The following is a 21,107-nucleotide window of genomic DNA, read 5'->3' as shown; positions in this document are numbered from 1 at the left end:
ATCTTGGAAAAGAGATTATATGAAATGGCTACATACTTCCAGAAAAGAAAAATACTTTATAAATATTCATTCCATGAGTATTGTCAAATTATAAAATTGTTCACAAATTTTATATATGATTGGATATATTCACTGTGATGTATATATATATAAATTGTTGAGTGCTGAAAAATATAGAGGGCTTTACTAATACTTAATCTATATCTCAAAATATTCATCCATTTTAATATAAAATTTAATAGCATATATAATATGGAGCGATAGAGAGAGAAGAAAATAGACGAATTTCTTTTCTCTTCTTCTTCTTCTTCTTTTTTTTTGTGTGCCATTCTTATAAGGAATTGGCTCACACAATTATGGAAGCTGCTGAGTCCAATATCTACAGTGTAGGCTGGCAGGCTAGAGACCCAGGGGAGTGAACAGTGTAATGGTGTAGATGAAGTCCAAGGGTACTGTAAAACTGTCCTTTGTTTGTGGAGCCTAGTCTTTTTTTCTTTTTAGGCCTTCAACTGATTAAATGAGGCTACCCACATTATGGGAGAAAATTTGCTTATTCAGTGTTTACCAATTTAAATGGCAATCTCACCCAAAAAAATACCCTAGAAATTGATACATAAAATAACCATTATACTCAATAAATCAAAATTCTGGCATTTTCAGACATTAAGTCTCTATCATTACCCTTTTTCACTGTCTTTAATATTAGTCTACATACCTTCCCATGGCTCTTTAGTTGAGGAGCTGCCTAGAAGTGGCTTCAAATACATCATTACAAGTTTTTAAGAAGTAAGAGAGTTTAAAATAATATAATTGAATCTTAGAACAATTTGAACAAAAATAATATTACTTTATTGCATCTTCCTTTTATGAGTATGTTACATAGTTTGGAAATATTTCAAAATCTTTTTGAAGTTACTAGCAAAAGACTAAACATTTCATTCTGGAAAAAACAAAATATCAAGAACAGGATCAAGTAGCACATTGGTATGTATTGAGACAGCCTGAATCAGTTGCAATTTTCCGCATGTGCATGTATATTTTAAATGGAAAATAAAACTAGAGAAATGTGCTTGTATATGTAAAAGTAGAATGAAGAAGAGTGGTATTCCTTTTGTATAAAAACACAAAGAACAAAGAAATGTGCGCAAATGCCTTTGAATGGCTATAGGAAAAAATAAATTTGAAAAAATTTTCTTTTTACTCAAGCTTATTTACCCAATCCATAGCATATTTTCAAAATGTTTCTAGAAATCACTTTGAACAAGGCAGAAAACTGGAATCTTAAACATGCTCAAAGAAATATCTTGCTTAACGCCTACCTCAATTTAACCTTCACATCAGTGATGTCATAGTAAATTCATCCAAGTAAACTTTCAATGAATATTGTTCCTCAGTAAAATCTGATGATTATATGTTAAATATCAATAGCACAAATATAGCAAAATTTGCCAAAACTCCAGAAGTTCCTTTTGAAGCTTTTTAAATTTCAAATGTCTTATTTATTTTATTCATATATTCTTTCTTTCATTTACTTAATAATCATATTTGTAAATAAGTGTTTTGCAGAAAATTATGAAAACACACTATCTGCCTTTTTGGCACCTATAATGTAGAGGGTGAAGCAGATATTAACTGGTCACACAAATATAGTTACAAAGTCTTAAAAGTATTATGTTGGAAAAGTATAAATTGTCATGAAATTCTATGAATGGATTTGATTCAGTATGAGACATCAAGGATGCCTATTTTAAGAAAAAAAAAAAAAAAAAAACATGTGAGTTGAAAGCCAACAGTTAAACGTACTTTAATATAAAAAGAGGGTTTGAACAGAATATTCAAGCAGATGGGAGAAAGTACAAGTGTAAAGACCTTCATTGTGAGGGAGCATAGTTTTCTGAAAGCTGAATAAACTTCTGGGGTCTAAGCAGAAAGTGATCTGGGGAGAGGAAGTGACAGCAGATGAATGCAGGATGAGAATAAGGAGGGCAGTTTAGGACATCCCGAGACCATTAGCCTTTTTAATGAGATCTCCATTTTTAAAAGATCACTCTTTTCCATATGTAAAATGGATTGAAACAGAGGCAACAATCTAAGTTGAAAGTCATGAGCTATGGGGTTGAACTTATAAGATGAATTAAAGAAGCCAGTTTTGAGAAATATTTAGAAGGTGATATTAATAATCAATGAAAACGTATGAGTCCTGAGTGCGAACAACTAGGAGTGACCAGGGACAAATGCTAGATTTCTGACTTATGCAATTAGATAAATTATAGCTTCATTCATAAAACATATCACCCTAGACAAAGAGATGATTTGAGGGAAAGATAATGAATTTAATTTCAGACCTACTTAGTTGAGGAGCCTTTAAGATGTCTCAGCTAGACACATTAAGAAAGTAGTTAGATGTAAGAGCATAGAGGCAAAGAAAAGAGAGAGTGATTGTTTTTTAAAAATAGCATGCATATTGTATTTGAAGAAAATATTGTGGATTATAGCAGAGTTAAAAGATTATAGAGAGGATTCTGTCAGAAGAGAAAGGGATTTGGAAAGATGTTTGAGGAACTTTAAATGTAAACGTCAGGTATCGGGTAATGAACTGGTAAAGATGACTAAGAAAAGGTCACAAAGACACTATACTGTTTTATTTCTTCTAAATGAGAAGTACTTTACAGAGGTGAACGAACTGGTGCGTTTCCCAATGATCATCTTTTGGAAAATTTGTATGGGGTTCTTTATTCAACCTAGAAGTATAGTTTATACTTTTTCCACTAGTAGTTGGATTACTCAGCCTCTCATGCAGTGTTAATGGGTCTTTGAAATTGTCTCTCTACACAAAAAATGAAGATTGCTGTTGCCCTAAATTTCAAGTTAGTTTCAATTCCTTAAGAACTTGGCATCGGTGCGGGGGACCGGGTAGGTGGAGTGCGGGCTTCGCCGGCCCAGAAGGGAAACTGCCCGGCAGAGGTGACGGGGGGACCGAGCATTTCAGATCTGCTTGGTAGACCTGGTGCAACACCATGCTGGCTGCAAGGCTTGTGTGTCTCCGGACACTACCTTCTAGGGTTTTGCATTCAGCTTTCACCAAGGCCTCCCCTGTTGCAAAGAATTCCATCGTGAAGAATTCCATCACGAAGAATCAATGGCTGTTAACACCCAGCAGGGAATATGCCACCAAAACAAGAATTGGGATCCGGCGTGGGAGAACTGGCCAAGAACTCAAAGAGGCAGCAATGGAACCATCAATGGAAAAAATATTTAAAATTGATCAGATGGGAAGATGGTTTGTTGCTGGAGGAGCTGCTGTTGGTCTTGGAACATTGTGCTACTGTGGCTTGGGAATGTCTAATGAGATTGGAGCTCTTGAAAAGGCTGTAATTTGGCCTCAGTATGTGAAGGATAGAATTCATTCCACCTATATGTACTTAGCAGGAAGTATTGGTTTAACAGCTTTGTCTGCCATGGCAATAAGCAGAACGCCTGTTCTCATGAACTTTATGATGAAAGGCTCTTGGGTGACAATTGATGCAACCTTTGCAGCCATGATTGGAGCTGGAATGCTGGTACAATCAATACCATATGACCGGAGCCCAGGCCCAAAGCACCTTGCTTGGTTGCTACATTCTGGTGTGATGGGTGCAGTGGTTGCTCCTCTGACGATATTAGGGGGTCCTCTTCTCATCAGAGCTGCATGGTACACAGCTGGCATTGTGGGAGCCCTCTCCACTGTGGCCATGTGCGCACCCAGTGAAAAGATTCTGAACATGGGTGCACCCTTGGGAGTGGGCCTGGGTCTCGTTTTTGTGTCCTCACTTGGATCTATGTTTCTTCCACCTACCACTGTGGCTGGTGCCACTCTGTACTCAGTGGCAATGTATGGTGGATTAGTTCTTTTCAGCATGTTCCTTCTGTATGATACCCAGAAAGTAATCAGGTGCGCAGAAGTAACACCAATGTATGGAGTTCAAAAATATGATCCCATTAACTCGATGCTGGGAATCTACATGGACACATTAAATATATTTATGCGAGTTGCAACTATGCTAGCAACTGGAGGCAACAGAAAGAAATGAAGTGACTGAGCTTCTGGCTTCTCTACTACATCAGACATCTTGCTTGTTTCATAGGCAGATATGCATTAAATAGTTTGTACAAGCAACTTTCACTGAAGTTTAGAAGATAAGAACCTGTCATTGTGTTTAAATGTTCCAGTAATGTGATGCCTCAGGTCTGCTTTTTCTTCTGGAAAATAAATGCAGTAGTCCTCTCCCAATAAAAAAAAAAAAAAAAAAAAAAAAGAACTTGGCATCTGTAAACATGTAAAACTCATAGGAACTATCTTCATTTTAGCCAGAAACTATTTATTTACAACTTATGTTGAATGTGTGTACGAGATACTCTTATGAAATCAAGAAGAGAAGGGAATGGAAATGATGGCTTGTGGAGGAAAGTAAGAAAGACCCAAAGAGTTAACCAAAGGTTGGTGGGGAAAGGGGTTTTAAAAGACACACTTTATTTTCTAAATATGAATATTTTCTAAATACTAAAAAAGCATTTCTAAATACTTATAACAAATCCTATTTTTAGAAATGGAACTTTTAGGAAGAGATATCAATAATGTATCATCAAGGACTCATGGGTAATTATGTCTTTAAAATTAAGCACCATCTATTACAGAAAATCTTTCTATAACCCACTCACAATATGAGTCTAGGCTTGCATATTATTTGTGACAGAGTTGGTTATATCACAACTAATGTGTCCCCTCTTCTCTTCTCTTACACACTGGGCCTGATGGATATTACTGGATTAGTATCGAATGAAAGAAACCTCTTATCTATGTCTGATTGCATTGGATAGAGATCTTGTTATATTCCTGTGATTTTCTTTCTTTCAGGATATCATCAACTACATCCTTAGTTCTTTACGTGCTGTAGATTCCAGACACATAATCATTCTATTAATGACGTTCTGTAGAACGTCAAATTGTCTCTTAAAATGAAGTGCTCAGAATCTAACTAAATATTTCATGTGTAAATGCCTGGGGCAAAACGATATCTCTTGTACTTATGGCAATACCTTCCTTAGCCCAAATAAGGAGTTCACTATAGATGTAAGCATGTTTTTCTCATGAAAAATTCCTAGGTCTTTTCATTATGAGCAGGCCATCTCTATCTTCAGAGCAATTAATTTTTTTTAAAAGGCAGTGTATATACATACATATGTATGTATGTTTGTGCATGCATGTGTGTGTGTATGTGTATATGTATATATAACACCTTTTCTGGACAATTTCAGTGTCATTATTCTGAAACTCCCTCATCAGTCTTAGGACACCCATACATTTCATGGTTATCCATTCTTCATTTTCACATATATAATGGCAATGAATCAAAACAGTTAAAATAGTAACTTATTAGATACATTTATTAATCATCATATTTTGTTCTCATATATTTTTGTGCTTTTAACATTCTTGTAGGAAATGATACTGTCTTTAAAATCAATATATTACAGTAAATTCTAATGTAAAACTTTCTGTAGCTAGGCATTGTGCAATATCTTTTAAAGGAGAAAGGGAACAGATTCTTGATCTATTGATCAAGAATATTGTAAAATCTATTATATCAGCACTCATCTACCTTGCTATTCTTAAGTATACCTCTATTTAACAATATACAGTCTTTGATAGAAAGTGATTCATAAATAGGCTATTTTTCCATTTCTGAATATTTTTATTTTTTCTCTGTTATTGTGGTTCAAGATTGTTGGAACAAAATGATATCTAAATCAAGGGCATTTGTGCAAAGTCTAGATCATATCATATGACTTTAGACAAAGAGAAAAGATAAATACTGTTTGCTATTTTTTTTTAGCACAAACTTCTTGATCTCACCTTGCCTCTCTTTTGTCTGCTAACTCGTTTAAGTTTGTCAATTGCTTATGCAACTGTCTTCTTATTGACTTTTGTAAATATTATTGAGTCGTTTTTTCCAGATTGAGAAAAATGCCTTGAGTGTCTGCCTAGCCTGGTCTCATTAACATGCATCTACATTGCCCTCCTGTGACAGACAGCAGAGAAAATACAGAGACAGGAGGGTGGGAAATTAAATTATGTGAATTTTCATCTATTGACAAGGTGATGAATTAAGTAACCACACTGGTATCTTTATACTTATTTTTAACCCTCACTCCAGGAATTTTCTAGCAGGTAAGGCAAACAACTAGAAAATCTAGAGTATTCATTTACATTGAGGTCAGCTGACAGTCTTTCACAGAGTGAATAAGATATTTACCCTTGATTTCCAAATAAGGGCATAGGCAGTTTTAAAGAAGAAAAGCTCAAGTGCATAAGTTCTTGAACATTAGTTTTTGTTCAGTATTGAAACCTGTATTTAAATGAATATGTAGATGATCCCAGAAGAGAAACAAAAAGCTTTATTGATTGGAAACTTCCCTGTAAGCTTCACTTTATTCATATCTGTTTATTTTTTCTCTCTTTTGATTTTACCATTAGTTCCTTCTGCAAATAAAACTAATGTGGGACTATTACTTTTATTACAACATTCATTTTTAACTGTCAGTTCTTGTTAAGTAGAGATGTTGAGTTTGAAAACAATTAGGAGAACATTATATAGCTGAATTTACAATGGTAAATTTAAAGCAATATTAGAAACAAGACAGTAAGCGCTAGAAATAAGACTCTACCTATTGTGATTACACAAGACATCCTCAGAGATCACTCTTAAATAATACTTTATTACCTAAAGCTAAGTCTCTAGATCCATGACTGAAGAAAATTGATTCAGAGCACAAAATTAGAAGGCCACTATGTGCCTTTTCCATGCATAGCAATCAGGCATATTCTTCGTACCTATGCACCACCTATCTTTTCATCCAACCATCCATTATCTATCTATTAATCTGTCTCTCTCTCTCTGTGTCTCTCTCTGTATCTGTCTTTCATTTATATAGTAGAATCAATTACTCCAAAAAGCTGAAGGACAATATACAAATAGATTAAAGCAGAATTGCTTTCTGTCAAGACAGAGCCTGAGGATCCCTGTGTTCTTGCCTCACCTCTGTGCTCTGTGTCTCCTGCATCCTTTCTCTTCAGAAAGATCACAGAGATGTACACAGTGCTCAGCTTCTAAACTCCTGCTCCGAATTCCAGTTTCTGGTTCTGAAGCAGGAAAGGCTGCAAACAAACCTCTCGAACACAGAACTGGGAAAGAAGTGGTGATTTATTAGGTTGGAAGCTGTGGTGGCATAGATGCCTAAAGGCTGAGCTCCCCAACAAAGAAAATACTTGCCTTTTTAAAGGCTTACAGCTCTAGGAATTAATGTGAAACGGTCTTGATCCACGAAGAAGGTGTGGGGGTCTGATCGTGTTTAAGCAAAAGCAATGCCTTCCAGAAAGATTCCTCAGTACCGTGCCTGCGATCTACAGGAGTGTGACTAAGGGTGGCGCCAAGGTCTGCCGGTCTTTATCTCTCCTACTGAAATGCAATATAGATGTCTAGGGGGAAGGACTCAGAGAAGCTTAAGAGGATTAAGGGTCTCCTTTCTGGGTTCTTCGTGAATGGAGCATGGAAAGTTGCTACTTCATCCTAACAATCAAAACAGTGACAGACTAAAAATAAATAAATAAATAAATAAATAAATAAATAAATAAATAAATAAATAAATCTCAGATTCATAAGAAAAGTGAAGACATAGAACAAATCCTTGGCCTCAAAACTGAAGAGACAGGCAAATACAGGAAATCATGGTTTGCAGAAGCTGAGACTGAGAAAATGAAAAAGTACAGACAAATCTTGAGAATTAGAACTCTAGGAGGCTCAAATCATAGAGGATCCTCCACACTTTTGTAAGTTTTAACTAGAGGATGTTGACCAGATTCTCATAGTAAAATCAGAGAAAAATCCCCACACTTTCAGAATTGGGGGGAGAAAAAAGAAACCGTTTTGAAATATGGCAGAGCACTCTGTTCTAAACAAGGACTCTCCTCAAGGAAACGAGTTAATCAAAGTCTAACCTCCTGGGGAATCATCAGAGCCTAATTGACCTGGAAGAAGGAAAATACCCAACTCTAGCCCACTCTAGCCACCTTATTCCACCTAAGTGGAGAGAAGAAAACCAGGGAACGCTTGCAAAGTTCACAGTCCGGAGGCAGGTCTTTACTGGAAGATTGAGGCCTAATCAGAGCACTGGGGAACACTTCCTCTCCTCCTCTCCTTACCACTACTTTAAAAGAAACTATTTACAGCAGTTCCTATTACCTGGTACATCATGTCCAGCTATTAAGAAAAAAATATAACACATACTAAAAGGCAAAAACGACAATTTGAAGAGGTAGAGCAAGCATAAAAGTCAGACATGGCAGGGATATTAGAATATCAGAGAAGAATTTTTTTTTTTGTTTTTTAAGAAACAACTTAATAAGTTAAGTGTTCTAACAAATAAAATACAGCATGTGAGAGCAGATGGGCAATGTAAGCAGATGAATACATATCCTAAGTGAGCCAAAAATAAATTCTAGAAGCCAAAAGACTATAACAAAAATAGAATGATCTTGATGGGCCTATTTGTAGACTAACTGAGGATTCTCTGAGTTTAAGGATATATCAATAGAAACCTCTAAAACTGAAAAGCAAAAATAACAGACTGGAAAAAAAAAAAAACCAGAATAGTTAAGGACTGTATGACAACTATAAAAGATGTAACAATATGTCTGATGGGACTACAAGAAGAAGAATAGAGAGGAAGGGCAGAACAAAATACTTTAAACAGCTCCTGAGAATATTTCCCAATTACTGTTAAACACTAAGCCACAGATAAATCCCAGACGCTATGGAGAACACCAAACTGTATAAATGCTAAAAGCAAACAACCAAGAAGCCAAAACCAAATTTAGGCATATCATTTAAAAATTATGGAAAATCAAAGACGTACAAAAATGGAAGGTAATCAATAAATGAAAATGTTGAGAGAGAAAAATCCATCAACCTACAATTCTCTACTATGAAAAATTATTTTTTAAAAGTGAAGGAGAAATAGACTTCCTCAAACAAAAATCAAGAAAAGTTGTTGCCTGTAGACCTGCCTTGCAAGGAAAGTCAAAAAAATATTTTTACAGCTAAAAAGAAAAATATAGGTTAGAAACTCAGATTTACATAAAGAAAAGAAAGTATTGAAGAAGAACTAAATGAAGCTAAAATAAAAACTTTAATTTTAAAAAAATTCTAAATCTAAGAGATTCAAATTGCTTAAAATAATATCAACAATATATGAGATTATGCTTATGTATATGTAGTATGTATGTATAATATAGTATAGAATTATGCTTACGTAGGCTTATATGTACATGAAATTAATGGCAGCAATGATATAAGAGATTAGAAGAATTAAGGTTTTTTTTTGCTGTAAGGCACTCACACTACTCTTGAAGTTGTATAATATTATTTGAAGGCAGACTTGGATTAGTTGTAAATGTGTACTGCAAACTCCAGGACAACCACCAAAAATAGTGAAAAATAAAGTATAATTGATATTCTAAGAAAGCAGAGAAAATGAAATAATACAAAATCTCAGTTAAAGCTACAAAAGGCAGAAAAAGAGTGGAAGACAAAAATAAGAACAAAGAACAAGAGCAACAAAAACAAAATAGTACCCAATATAATAGATATTTATTTATACCAATATTCACTTTTAATGTCAATTGTCTATATGTGTTAATAAATGAACAGACTTTTTAGAGTGGCTTAAAAAAACATAACCCAACTATACATTGTTCACAAAAATTCCACTGTAAATATGAAGACACATAAAAATCTTAAGAAAGAACCCAAAATAAATTCTGGAAATTAAAGAAACACTGTAACAGAAATAAAGAATGCCTTTGGTGAGCTTAAAAGGGTAAAAGTAAATGAATGAAGAATATCATGTTAACCCTAAGCAAAAGAAATCCGAGTAATGATACTAATTTGAGACAGAGTGGACTTTAAGGCAGGGAGAGTTATCAGATATAAAGAAGGTTATTACATAACAGGTAAGTTCTCTAAGAACATGTAACTATTTCTTAATTTTTATGTGACTAACAACAGAGCATCAAACTATATGAGCTCAAAAACTGATAGAACTGCAAGGAACTTCACTATTATATTTGGAGACTTAAATATCCATCTGCAGAAATAGATCCAGCAGGCACAAAATTAGTAAGAACATAGCTGAGCTTAACAACACATTTAATAACCTAGGTGAAATGGACCAATTTCTCGAAAGGCACCATCTGCCAGAACTCACACAAGAATAAATAGACAACATGAATAAGTGCATATATATCTAAAAATTGAATCAATGATTAATAGTCTTCCAAACAGGAATCACCAGACCCAGAAGGGTTCACTGGTAAATTCTATCACACATTAAAGGAAAAAATTACAGCATTTAAAGCATCTTCTTTAACAATACTGGCTATAATTGACATTTATAGACTACATCAAGAAACAGCAGAATACGCATTACCTCTTAAGCTCACAAGATAGACATTCTGAATTAAAAAACACCTCTTAACACATTTTTAAATATAGAAATCATATGTTTTCTCTCAGAATAAATAAAATTAAACTAGGAAATTAATGACAGAAAAATAATTGAAAAGTTCCAAAATACATGGAGAGTAAACAACACATTTCCAAATAGCACATAGATTAAAAAAGAAATCTCAATATAAATTAAACAATATTTTGAGTAAATGAAAATAAAAATACAACTTATCAAAATTTGTGATATGTAGGGAACGCAGTGCTTTGAGGGAAATTTATGGGACTGGATGTGTAAAATAGAAATAGATCCATCATAAATAATGTAGGCTTTCACCTCAGGAAACTAGAAAGAGAAAATTAAATACAATGCAAGCAGAAGAAAATAAATAATAAGAATCAGTGCAGAAATCAGTGAAATTGAAAAGAGAAAATCAATACAGAAAATTAACACAAACAAAAGTTAGTTCTTTAAAAAGATAAAATGAATAAGCCTCTACCAAAGCAAAAAAAAAAAAAAAAAAGACAAAATCCATATAGCTAATATTAAAACTTCAGTTTTCATGAAGATTAAAAGGATAATAAAGGAATATTATAAACAACTCTATGTCTAAACATTTAACAATCTAGATGAAATGAACCAATTTCTTGAAAGACCATCTGCCAGAACTCATACAAGAATAAATAGACAACCTGAAAAAGGGAATATATATTTAAATATTGAATCAATGATTAATAGTCTTCCAAAGAGGAATCATCAGACCCATATGGGTTCACTGGTAAATTCTACCAAACATTAAAGGAAAAAATTACAGCCTTTTAAGAAATCTTTTAAAATAAATAGAAGCCGGGCACGGTGGCTCAAGTCTGTAATCCCAGCACTTTGGGAGGCAGAGGCGGGTGTATCACAAGGTCAAGAGATCGAGACCATCCTGGTCAACACTGTGAAACCCCGTCTCTACTAAAAATACAAAAAAATTAGCTGGGTATGGTGGCACGTGCCTGTAATCCCAGCTACTCAGGAGGCTGAGGCAGGAGAATTGCCTGAACCCAGGAGGCAGAGGTTGCGGTGAGCCGAGATCGCGCCATTGCACTCCAGCCTGGGTAACAAGAGTGAAACTCTGTCTCAAAAAATAAAATAAAATAAAATAAAATAAAATAAAATAAATAGAAGCAGAAGGAATACTTTCTAACTTATTCTATGAGGTCAGCATTATCCTAATACCCAAACCAGGAAAAGCCATTAAAAGAAAATAAAATTACAGACCAAGATATCTCACAAACATTAATGCAAAACTCCTCAACAAATATTAGCAAATGGAATCCAGCAATGTATAAAAACAATTATACACCCAATGGTCAAGTGGGATTTATCGCAGGTATCCCAGTCTGGTTCAACATGCAAAAATCAATTAATGGAATCAATCACGTCAACAGGCTGAACAAGAAAAGGAAAAAAAAATGTATACATATAGGGAATTAAAAAAATAAAATTTTCTTTGTTCACTGATGAAATAATTATCCATGTGAAAAATCTAAAAGAATCAACAACAACAATAAACTCCTGGAACTATTAGGCAATTACTGCAAGTTTGTGGGATACAAAGTTAATACACAAATGCAATAGCTTTTTTATATATACCAGTAATGGACAAGTGGAATTTGAAACTAAAATACAATACTACTTACATCAGTACCTTCAAAATTAAATAATTAGGTATAAATCTAACAAACTATATACAAAACTTATGTAATCAAAAGTGTGCAGCCCTGATCAACTAAACTAAAATAAAATGAAAAAGAGCTAAATAAATGGAAAGATATTTCATGTTCACAAATAAGAATATTCAATAGATCCAAGATAGGAGTTCTTTCCAACATGATCTATAGATTCAATGCAATCCCAATCAAAATCTCAACAAGTTATTTTTTTAATATAAAAGATGTACTCTGAATTTTATGTGGAGAAAGAAAAGACCCAGAATAGCTACACAATATTGAAGTGGAAGAACAAGTTGTAGGATGACACTATACAACTTCAAGACTTACTATAAAGCTACAGTAATCAAAGCAGTGTGATACTGACAAAAGAACAGACAAATAGGTGAATTGAATAAAATAGGAAGCCCAGAAACAGACTCAAATAAATATATTCAACTCGTTTTTGATAAAGGAGATAAGAACGTACAATGGAGCATGGGAATTCTTTTTAACAAAAGATGCTAGCACAACTGGCCATCCACATGCAAAAGCATGAATTTAGACAGACCTAACACCTGTCACAAAAATTAACTGAAAATGCATGATAGATCTAAATGTAAAATGCAAAATTATAAGACTTCGAGAGTATAACACAGGAGATAACCTAGATGACCTTTGGTATAGTGATGATGTTTTAGATACAACACCAAAGGCATAATCCATCAAAGAGATAATTGACAAGCTGGACTTTCTTAAAATTAAAAACTTCTGCTCTGCAAAGGGCAATGTTAAGAGAATAAGACAAGCCAGAACTTGGAAAAGTATTTGCAAAAGAACAAAACAAAATATTTATAATACTCCAAATATACTAAGAACTTTTTTTTAGCTTCTTCCTTCCTTCCTCCCTCCTTTCCTTCCTCTCCCCCCTTTCTTTCTTTTTCTTTCTTCTTTCTTTCTTTCTTTCTTTCTCTCTCTGTCTCTCTCTTTCTTTCTTTCCTTCTTTCTTTTGACAGGATCTTGTTTTATCACCCAGGCTGGAGTGCAGTGGCACAGTCGTAGCTGACTGCAGCCTCAAACTCTTGGACTCAAACCTCCTGAGTAGCGAGGACTACAGTCATGCCCAGCTTTTTTTTTTTTTTCTTGGTAGAAACAAGGTGAAACTCCTGGCCTCAAGAGGTCTTCCCACCTCATCCTCCCAAGGTGCTGGGATTACAGGCATGAACAATTGCACCTGGACCAATAAAAGTTTTAAAACTCAACAATAGGAAAAGAAATAACTGAATTAAAAAATGGGCCAAAGACCTTAAAGGACATCTTACCAAAGAAGGTGTATACATATATGTATATATATATAACTTATATATATATATATATATATATATATATATATATATGGCAAAGAATCATGTTTAAAGAATCTCCTCATCATATGTTAAACTCAAATTAAAACAATGAGGTACTACTACACACCTGTTAGAATGGACACAATCCAGATCATTGACAAATTGATGAGAAGACTAAGGAGCAACAGGAAATTTCACTCATTGCTGGTAGGAATGTAAAATGGTACGGCCACTTTGGAACACAATTTGGCAGTTTCTTTTAAGACTAAACATACTTTTAGCATCAGGCAGTTTCTTGGTGCTTACCACACAAAACCAAAAACTTATGTTTACCAAAAAACTTGAATATGAATTATTACAGCCACGTTTAAAATCCTAATAACCTTAATCTTTTAATTGGTACATTTATCTCTATGGTTATAGTTAAATAAATACTTGCTACTGTTTTGTATTTGTTGCCCTCGTTCTTTGTTCTTATTTTTGTCTCCCACTCTTTTTTTGGTGTTTGAGGTTTTAACTTAGATTTTATATGATTTCATTTTCTCTGTTTTCTTAGAATATCAGTTATACTTTTTTTTTCACTATTTTTATAGATCGTCCCAGAGTTTGCAGTACACATTTACAACTAGTCCAAGCCTACCTTTAAATAACATACAAATTTAAGGATAGTGTGAATACCTTATGGTAACAAAATAATCCTCTTTCTTCTCATCTTTTTTGTTATTGCTGTCATTTGTTTCATTTATATATAAGGATTTGTAAGCAGATATATACATAATACACATATACACAAGGATGCATAATCCAACATAATTGCCAAAATTTGGAAGTCAACAAAATGTCCTTCTGTAGATGAGTGGATAGGTAAACTATCGTACATACAAACCATGGAATATTATTCCATGCTAAAAAATGAGTTGTGAAGGCATTAAAAGACATGGAGAAAAGTAAAATGCATACTACTAAGTGGAAACCCCAATCAGAAAAAAATATATACCAATATATACCATATCACCCAACTACGTGACGTTCTAGAAAATGCGAAACTACAGGGCCAGTAAAAATTCAGTGGTTGCAAGGGGTTGATAGGGAGGGGAATTACTAGGCAGAACATAGAGGATTTTCAGGGCAATGAGAGTCCTCTGCATGATGCTATAATAATAAGTATATATCATTATATATTCATCCAAATACATAGAATGCACAACACCAAGAGTGATCTTGAATGTAAGCTATGGACTTTGGCCGAGTATGATGTGTCAATGTAGGTTCATCAGCTGTAACAAGATATACCATTCTGGTGGGGGATGTTGATAATATGGGAAGCTATGCATGTGAATGGGGGATGTTGTTAATGTGGGAAGTTATGCATATGTGGAGTTGGGTGCATATGGGAAATCTCTATAACTTCCTCTCAGTTTTGCTGTGAATCTAAAACTGCTGTAAAAAGTGGCTAAAAAAAGGTCTTCTCAGAGCCACTTCTGCAACATGAAAGCCCATTTTAAGGATGGACTTCTTCTTTATGTATTCATAGTTACTTATGCCTTCACAAAACCATATGAAGAAGGCCAAGAAAATTTATTTTTTTCTCTTTCTGGCTACATCTTTTCTCTTCTGGCCACTTTTGTTCTGAATGTTTAGATATTTTCTACAGCTTGTGATGGATAAGATCCATGCTCTTCTCCTCCTAATTTATATCCAACTCAAATTTGCCCATTCTTATTTATACCATATACTTTAAATGAATGACTACTTTCTCAATTTATCTAGAGTTAACTAATCTTAGCTTCCTGTATAGTAGGGAAAAATCTTATTTGATGAAATGAATAACATTTGTTACCAGCTTAATTTGTTTCTTCTTTTGGAAAATTTGCCCCTTATAAAAGATGTAAATTCTGAATATTTTCCTGCAAAATTAGGTGAAATTGTAGATTTTATTTTAGGGCATAGCACTCTTGTAGGTGTATTGAAAATCCTACTACATAGGTGTTTATCACAACACCTAACATAGTGTCAATTGATTTTATATATTCAATAGATGCTTGTTGATTTTTATCAAAAACATGTTTATGTCTAACAAGAGAGCATGAGATTCAGGACCCTGCAGCTGTTACAAAACAAGGTGTCTTTCAGCAATTGCAGTTGAGAGGGGACACTAGACATAGATGAAATAGGTACATTGAGAGAGGAAGGGAGTCAGGGTCTGGATCTTATTTTAATAGCACCAGTCTAGAAATGGGTCTATGTTTGTTAATCTTACAGAATCATAACATGTCATAGTCTGTTCTCGCACTGCTAATGAAGACATGCCAAAGAGTAAGTAATTTATAAAGGAAAAAGGTTTAATTGACTCACAGTACCATGGCTCAGGAGGCCTGACAATCATGGCAGAAGACGAGTGAGGGGCAAAGTCACAACTCACATGGAGGCAGACAAGAGAGCATGTGCAGGGAAACTCAACTTTATAAAAGTATCATATCTTGTGAGACTTACTCTCTATCACAAGAACAGCATGAGAAAGATCAGCCGCCATGATTCAAGTATCCCCCACCAGGTCCCTCCTACAACACATGGGAATAATGGGAGCTATGATTCAGAATGAGATTTGGGTAGGAACATAGCCAAATTATATCATAGGATATCTTGAAAATTATGTATAAGTTATTGATCTTCTTTATACAAAATTTGCCAGCAACAATATTGGTAATTAATGGATGTTTTATGGGTTTCATGAAGCTTTTGGAATCAACCCAATGGTTCTAAAACTCCATGTTAAGAATCCCAGTTATATCATAGTCTGAAATAGAGCCTACAGATGAGGTCACTGTAAAAAACAAAATTCTCTTTGATTATTTATCAGAGCAGGGCATGGATTCTGTTCTTAACAAAACGCAATAACTCTATAGAGAATAGATTGTGATAAATGAATTGCAATTTCTATATTTTAGCATCAATTAAAATTCATAGTGATATATATATATATATACACATATGTTGGTCTGTGTGGTTGAGTAAACTGTTAGATAATGCTATTAAATTAGTTCTATTTGATTCATGGAAAATGCAAACCTGACAGTTAGTTTGCATAATGATGACTGAAGATTTTGCATTTACATTAATGAGTGTTAGTGACTCAGATAAGCTCAGAACCAACAACATAAAATCTGAAAGCTGCAGCTTGTAAAGAAAATAACAAAGAATGATGCAATAAGATGATCCCTACTGTCCTTAATTCAACTCTCTGAAACAGAGAAAGTGCATTCTGTTAGTTCTCCTGTACAAGGGCAATAAAATTTGTCTGATTTTATTTTATTTAATACATTGCCACTCCTGCATGCCACAGCAGGAGACAGCTGGATTACATTATGGAGCACTAAAGTATTCATACACTGATAGGCATACTGTAGCTAAAAGTCCAAGTCGTACTCCAAAAAGTGAAGTTAGTTATACTTAGATATTTGAGCAACACATTTGGAATTTAACTGAAATAATTTTCAAAGAATTAGCTTGCATTTAAGATTTGATAGTGATTCACTTGCAAAATGTAGACAATTTCAGAGTTATTCCCATGACTTGGCTAAATAACCTCTGCAAACCCAAAAGCAGCTTTCTTGAGGGAATTTAAAGGAACGATTCTCAGGTGGGTCAACATAGAATGAATAATTCTCAGGTGGGTCAATATAGAATTTCTCCATAACTGAATCCCATTAAAAATTGTGGAATGTGATCTTTCCCATTACATATCAACTTAACTTCCCAGACCTCACTATTACAAGATCTAAAGCAGACAAAACAGTATTGTACACTTTAAATTGTTAGGTGAGTGACCGATTTGCCAGCTGCCTTATACAACCTACACTAGCTTTGTGGACATACAACTTCAACTCTGTGATTTTAAGAAATTTTAATAATATGTATAATATGCATAAAGTACACAACCATAAATGATGAGTTCTAATACAGTGAATACCTCTGTGTAACCACCATCCATTTAAGGAAATAGACCATTATGAGCACCTTGAAAGTGCCTTCTCAACTCCATGATAACTAACTACATAACATAAATACTAGCCAGGCTTTTAGCTCTGTAGAATTGTACATACATGAAATTATATAAAACGTACTCCATATCTATGCCATCTTTAGTTCAATAATATCTGTGAAATTTGTTAGTGATTGCATGTAGCATCTTGTACTTACTCTCATTGCTTTACAATATTCTATTGTGTGAATATGCTGCGTTTAATCTATCCGATATTGATAATTTTTTTAAGCTTTTTACTTTCTTAAAAATTATTCATAAATTTGATTATATATATGGAATTTTTATATCAAAGTGTGTATATGTTCATCTTTATTAGATACTGCCAAATGTTTCTGAAAGTAGTAATATATCTGGAAGCTCCTATTGCTCCACATTCTTTGCAGCACTCTATGTTCTTAGTTTATTAGTATTACTATTAATCATTATTGCTAGCCATCTTGAAGAGAGTATAATGCTTTGTCATCATGTTATTATTTCCTTTTATCTTCTTTGTTGACTTAGTGACTATAACTCTTTTGTTATTGTAGAGGTTATTTCACACTTTATAGCTTTGTGCTTTTAGATTATATACTCTTAACTCATCAGAGTTTATGTTCATGTGATGGTATGCCACTTAGATTGTAAGAAGATTGCAATAATAGAATCCCACTCCTCCTCTTCTGATCTTTGTGCACTTATTAGCATATATTTTACCTTATTTATGTAATAAATCCTAAACTATATTTATATTATTCTTTTCTAAAACTATCAATCATATTTCAAAATTTAAATAATAAAAAATTTTTATATTTATCCACGCAGTTGTCATTTTTGGTACGCTTCCCCTTTTTGCATAGATCCATATTCCTATCAACTGTAATTTTTCTTCTGTTTGAAGGGCATCCTTTTACATTTCATATAGTGTAAGTCTGCTTGGGGATGATTGTTCAATTTTTTGTATGTTTGGAGAAGTCCTTATTTCACTCTCACTTGAAAAATATTGTCAGTGAATATAGAATTCTATATTGTCAGTTATTAATTTTCTTTCAATAGGTATTTTGCTCCATTGCCTCCTTAATTATTTTGTTTTCAATAAGAAATCTGGTAGGCTGTTTTTCTTTGTGCCTGTGCATATAACATGTCCTCTTTCTTCTGGCTACTTTTAAAACTTTATCACTGTTTTTTATGAAATTTTATTTTCATATGCTTTGGTATAATTTTTGTAATGTTTCTTGAGTGTCAGTTTTATTGGACTTACATTTGTTGACTTTTTGAAATTGAATTTGAAAATTTTTGGTCATTCTTTTCTTCAAATACTTATTCTTTTCCTTCTTTCTTTTAAGAAGTCCAATTATATACATATAAGGCTACTTAAAACTGCCACCTAATTCACTGATGTTTAGTTCACTATTTTTGTATAGAAAATTCGCTTTTCTCCTTGTTTTTGTATAGTTTCTGTCATTCAGTTTTTAATTCATTTATATCTTCATCTGCAATATCTAATTTTCCATTAATTTCACCTAGTGTATTTTTTATCTCAGGCTTCTAAAGATAAAAGTGATATTGCTAGGAGTTTAAAGTATTTTCTTATTTCCTCTCTTATATCTACTTAATTCTTTGATCATATAAAAGATAGTTATAGCTTTTTCTAACATAATTGCATATTATAACATATTACATATTCTAACATATTCTGTTAGGATATGCAATTATGTTAGAACTAAAATATATTTAGATTAGACATCTAATCTAAAATCTATTCTAATCTAAAATTGCTTTTAATTCTAACCTACTAATAATTGCACCTTTGAATTCTGTCTGCTATTTCTAACATTTGTGCCAGTCTGCGTTGGTTTTGATTAATTTTTTTTTCTCCATAAGGGATCATGTTTTCTTTTCATGACTAGTAATTTTTTTATTGGATTCTAGACATGGTTAATTTTATCTGTGTTGGATGTTGCATCTATTTAGAGTCCTGTAAATATTCTTGAGCTTTGCTCTAAGCTGCAGTTAAATTACTCAGAAACAATTTATACCATTTGGGTCTTGCTTTGTTAAATGGCAGCAAAGAAGTATTAGTTACAAGGCTTATTATTCCCCACTTCTGAGGCAACACCTTTTTGTGTGTTCTTACTAATGCCTTGTGAATCTTGAGGTTTTTAGTCTGGTTGATGAGTACATGCCCTATGCTTATACTGTGCAAGCACCAATTTTTGTTCTATTTCTTTTTATTTTTCATTGAAGTAACATCCACACAACATGAAATTAATATACATAAATTTTCAGATATGGAATGTATTGGTATTTAGTACATTTACAATGTTACACAATCACTTCTTCTATATTTGTAAATTATCTTTATCACCCCTCTCACCTCAACAAGTATGTCCTGTATCCATTAAGCAGTCATTCATCATTTCTCCATCCCCTGGCAATGAATCTGCTTTGCCTATTCTGAGTATTTCATATAAATAGAATCATACAATATGTGCCATTTCATGTCTGGTAGCTTTCATTTAGCATAATGTGTTTGAGGTTCATCTACATTGTTGCATGTATTAGTACTTCATTCCTTTTATGACCAAATAATATTTGGTTGAATATATGAGTGATATTTTGTGTTATTTATTGATCAATTAATGGAAATTAGGTTGTTTCCATCTTTTGACTATTGTTTTAGTACTTTAGGGCTGCTATAGCAAAATACCATAAACTAGATGACTTAAAATCAACCTAAGTTTATTTCTTACAGTCTTAGAGGCTGAGGAGGCCAAGAACAAGAATCCAGGAGGCTCAGAATTTGGTGAAAGTCCACTTTCTTGGTTCAGAGATGGCACCTTCTTACTGTAGCCTCAGTGTGATTAAAGGGAAAACCTGTGGTCTTTTCAGACTTTTGAAAGGGTACTAATCATTTTCATGAGGGTTCCACTCTCATAACCTAATTGCTTTCCAAAGACCCCACCTCAAATTACCCTTGCATTGCAGGTTAGGTTTCAGCATACAAATTTGGGGGGCAGAAGACACAAACCATTAGTTGAAGAGAATATTCTTTCCCCCATTGAATAGTGTTGGCACATTTATAAAAAATCATTTAGCTATAGATACATGCATTTATTTACTGACTTTAATTTCTATACTATAGGTCTATGCATTTATCTTCATGTCAGTTCCTCACTGTTTTGATCACTGTAGTAAACTACATTTTGAAGTTGAGAAGTGTAGCCCTCCAACTTTGTTCTTATTTTAAAAATTTTTTTGGCTATAAAAATTTTACATGAATTTGAAAATTGACTTCCTTCTTTCTGCAATAAAAAGAGGGCTGGTAAAATGTTGATAGGCATTATAATGAGTCTCTAGATTGGTTTGGGTAGCATCACCATTTTAACAATATTAGCTTATCAAACTATAAAATTGGGATGCCTTTTTATTTATGTGTCTTATTTAATTACTTTAAACAATGTTTTGTAGTTTTTAATGCATAAATCCTTCGTGTCTTAG

The 21,107-nt window shown here is 33.4% G+C and overlaps 1 pseudogene; it reads left to right on the top strand.

The window, feature by feature from the left end:
* Positions 1 to 2,905: 2,905 nt before the first annotated feature.
* On the top strand, positions 2,906 to 4,298 carry LOC101037768 (growth hormone-inducible transmembrane protein pseudogene; annotated as a pseudogene).
* Positions 4,299 to 21,107: the final 16,809 nt, after the last annotated feature.

This window comes from Saimiri boliviensis, chromosome 4 (genome assembly GCF_048565385.1).
Source record: "Saimiri boliviensis isolate mSaiBol1 chromosome 4, mSaiBol1.pri, whole genome shotgun sequence".
Taxonomy (NCBI): Eukaryota; Metazoa; Chordata; class Mammalia; order Primates; family Cebidae; genus Saimiri; species Saimiri boliviensis.
This window is presented reverse-complemented; position numbering and strand designations above follow the sequence as displayed.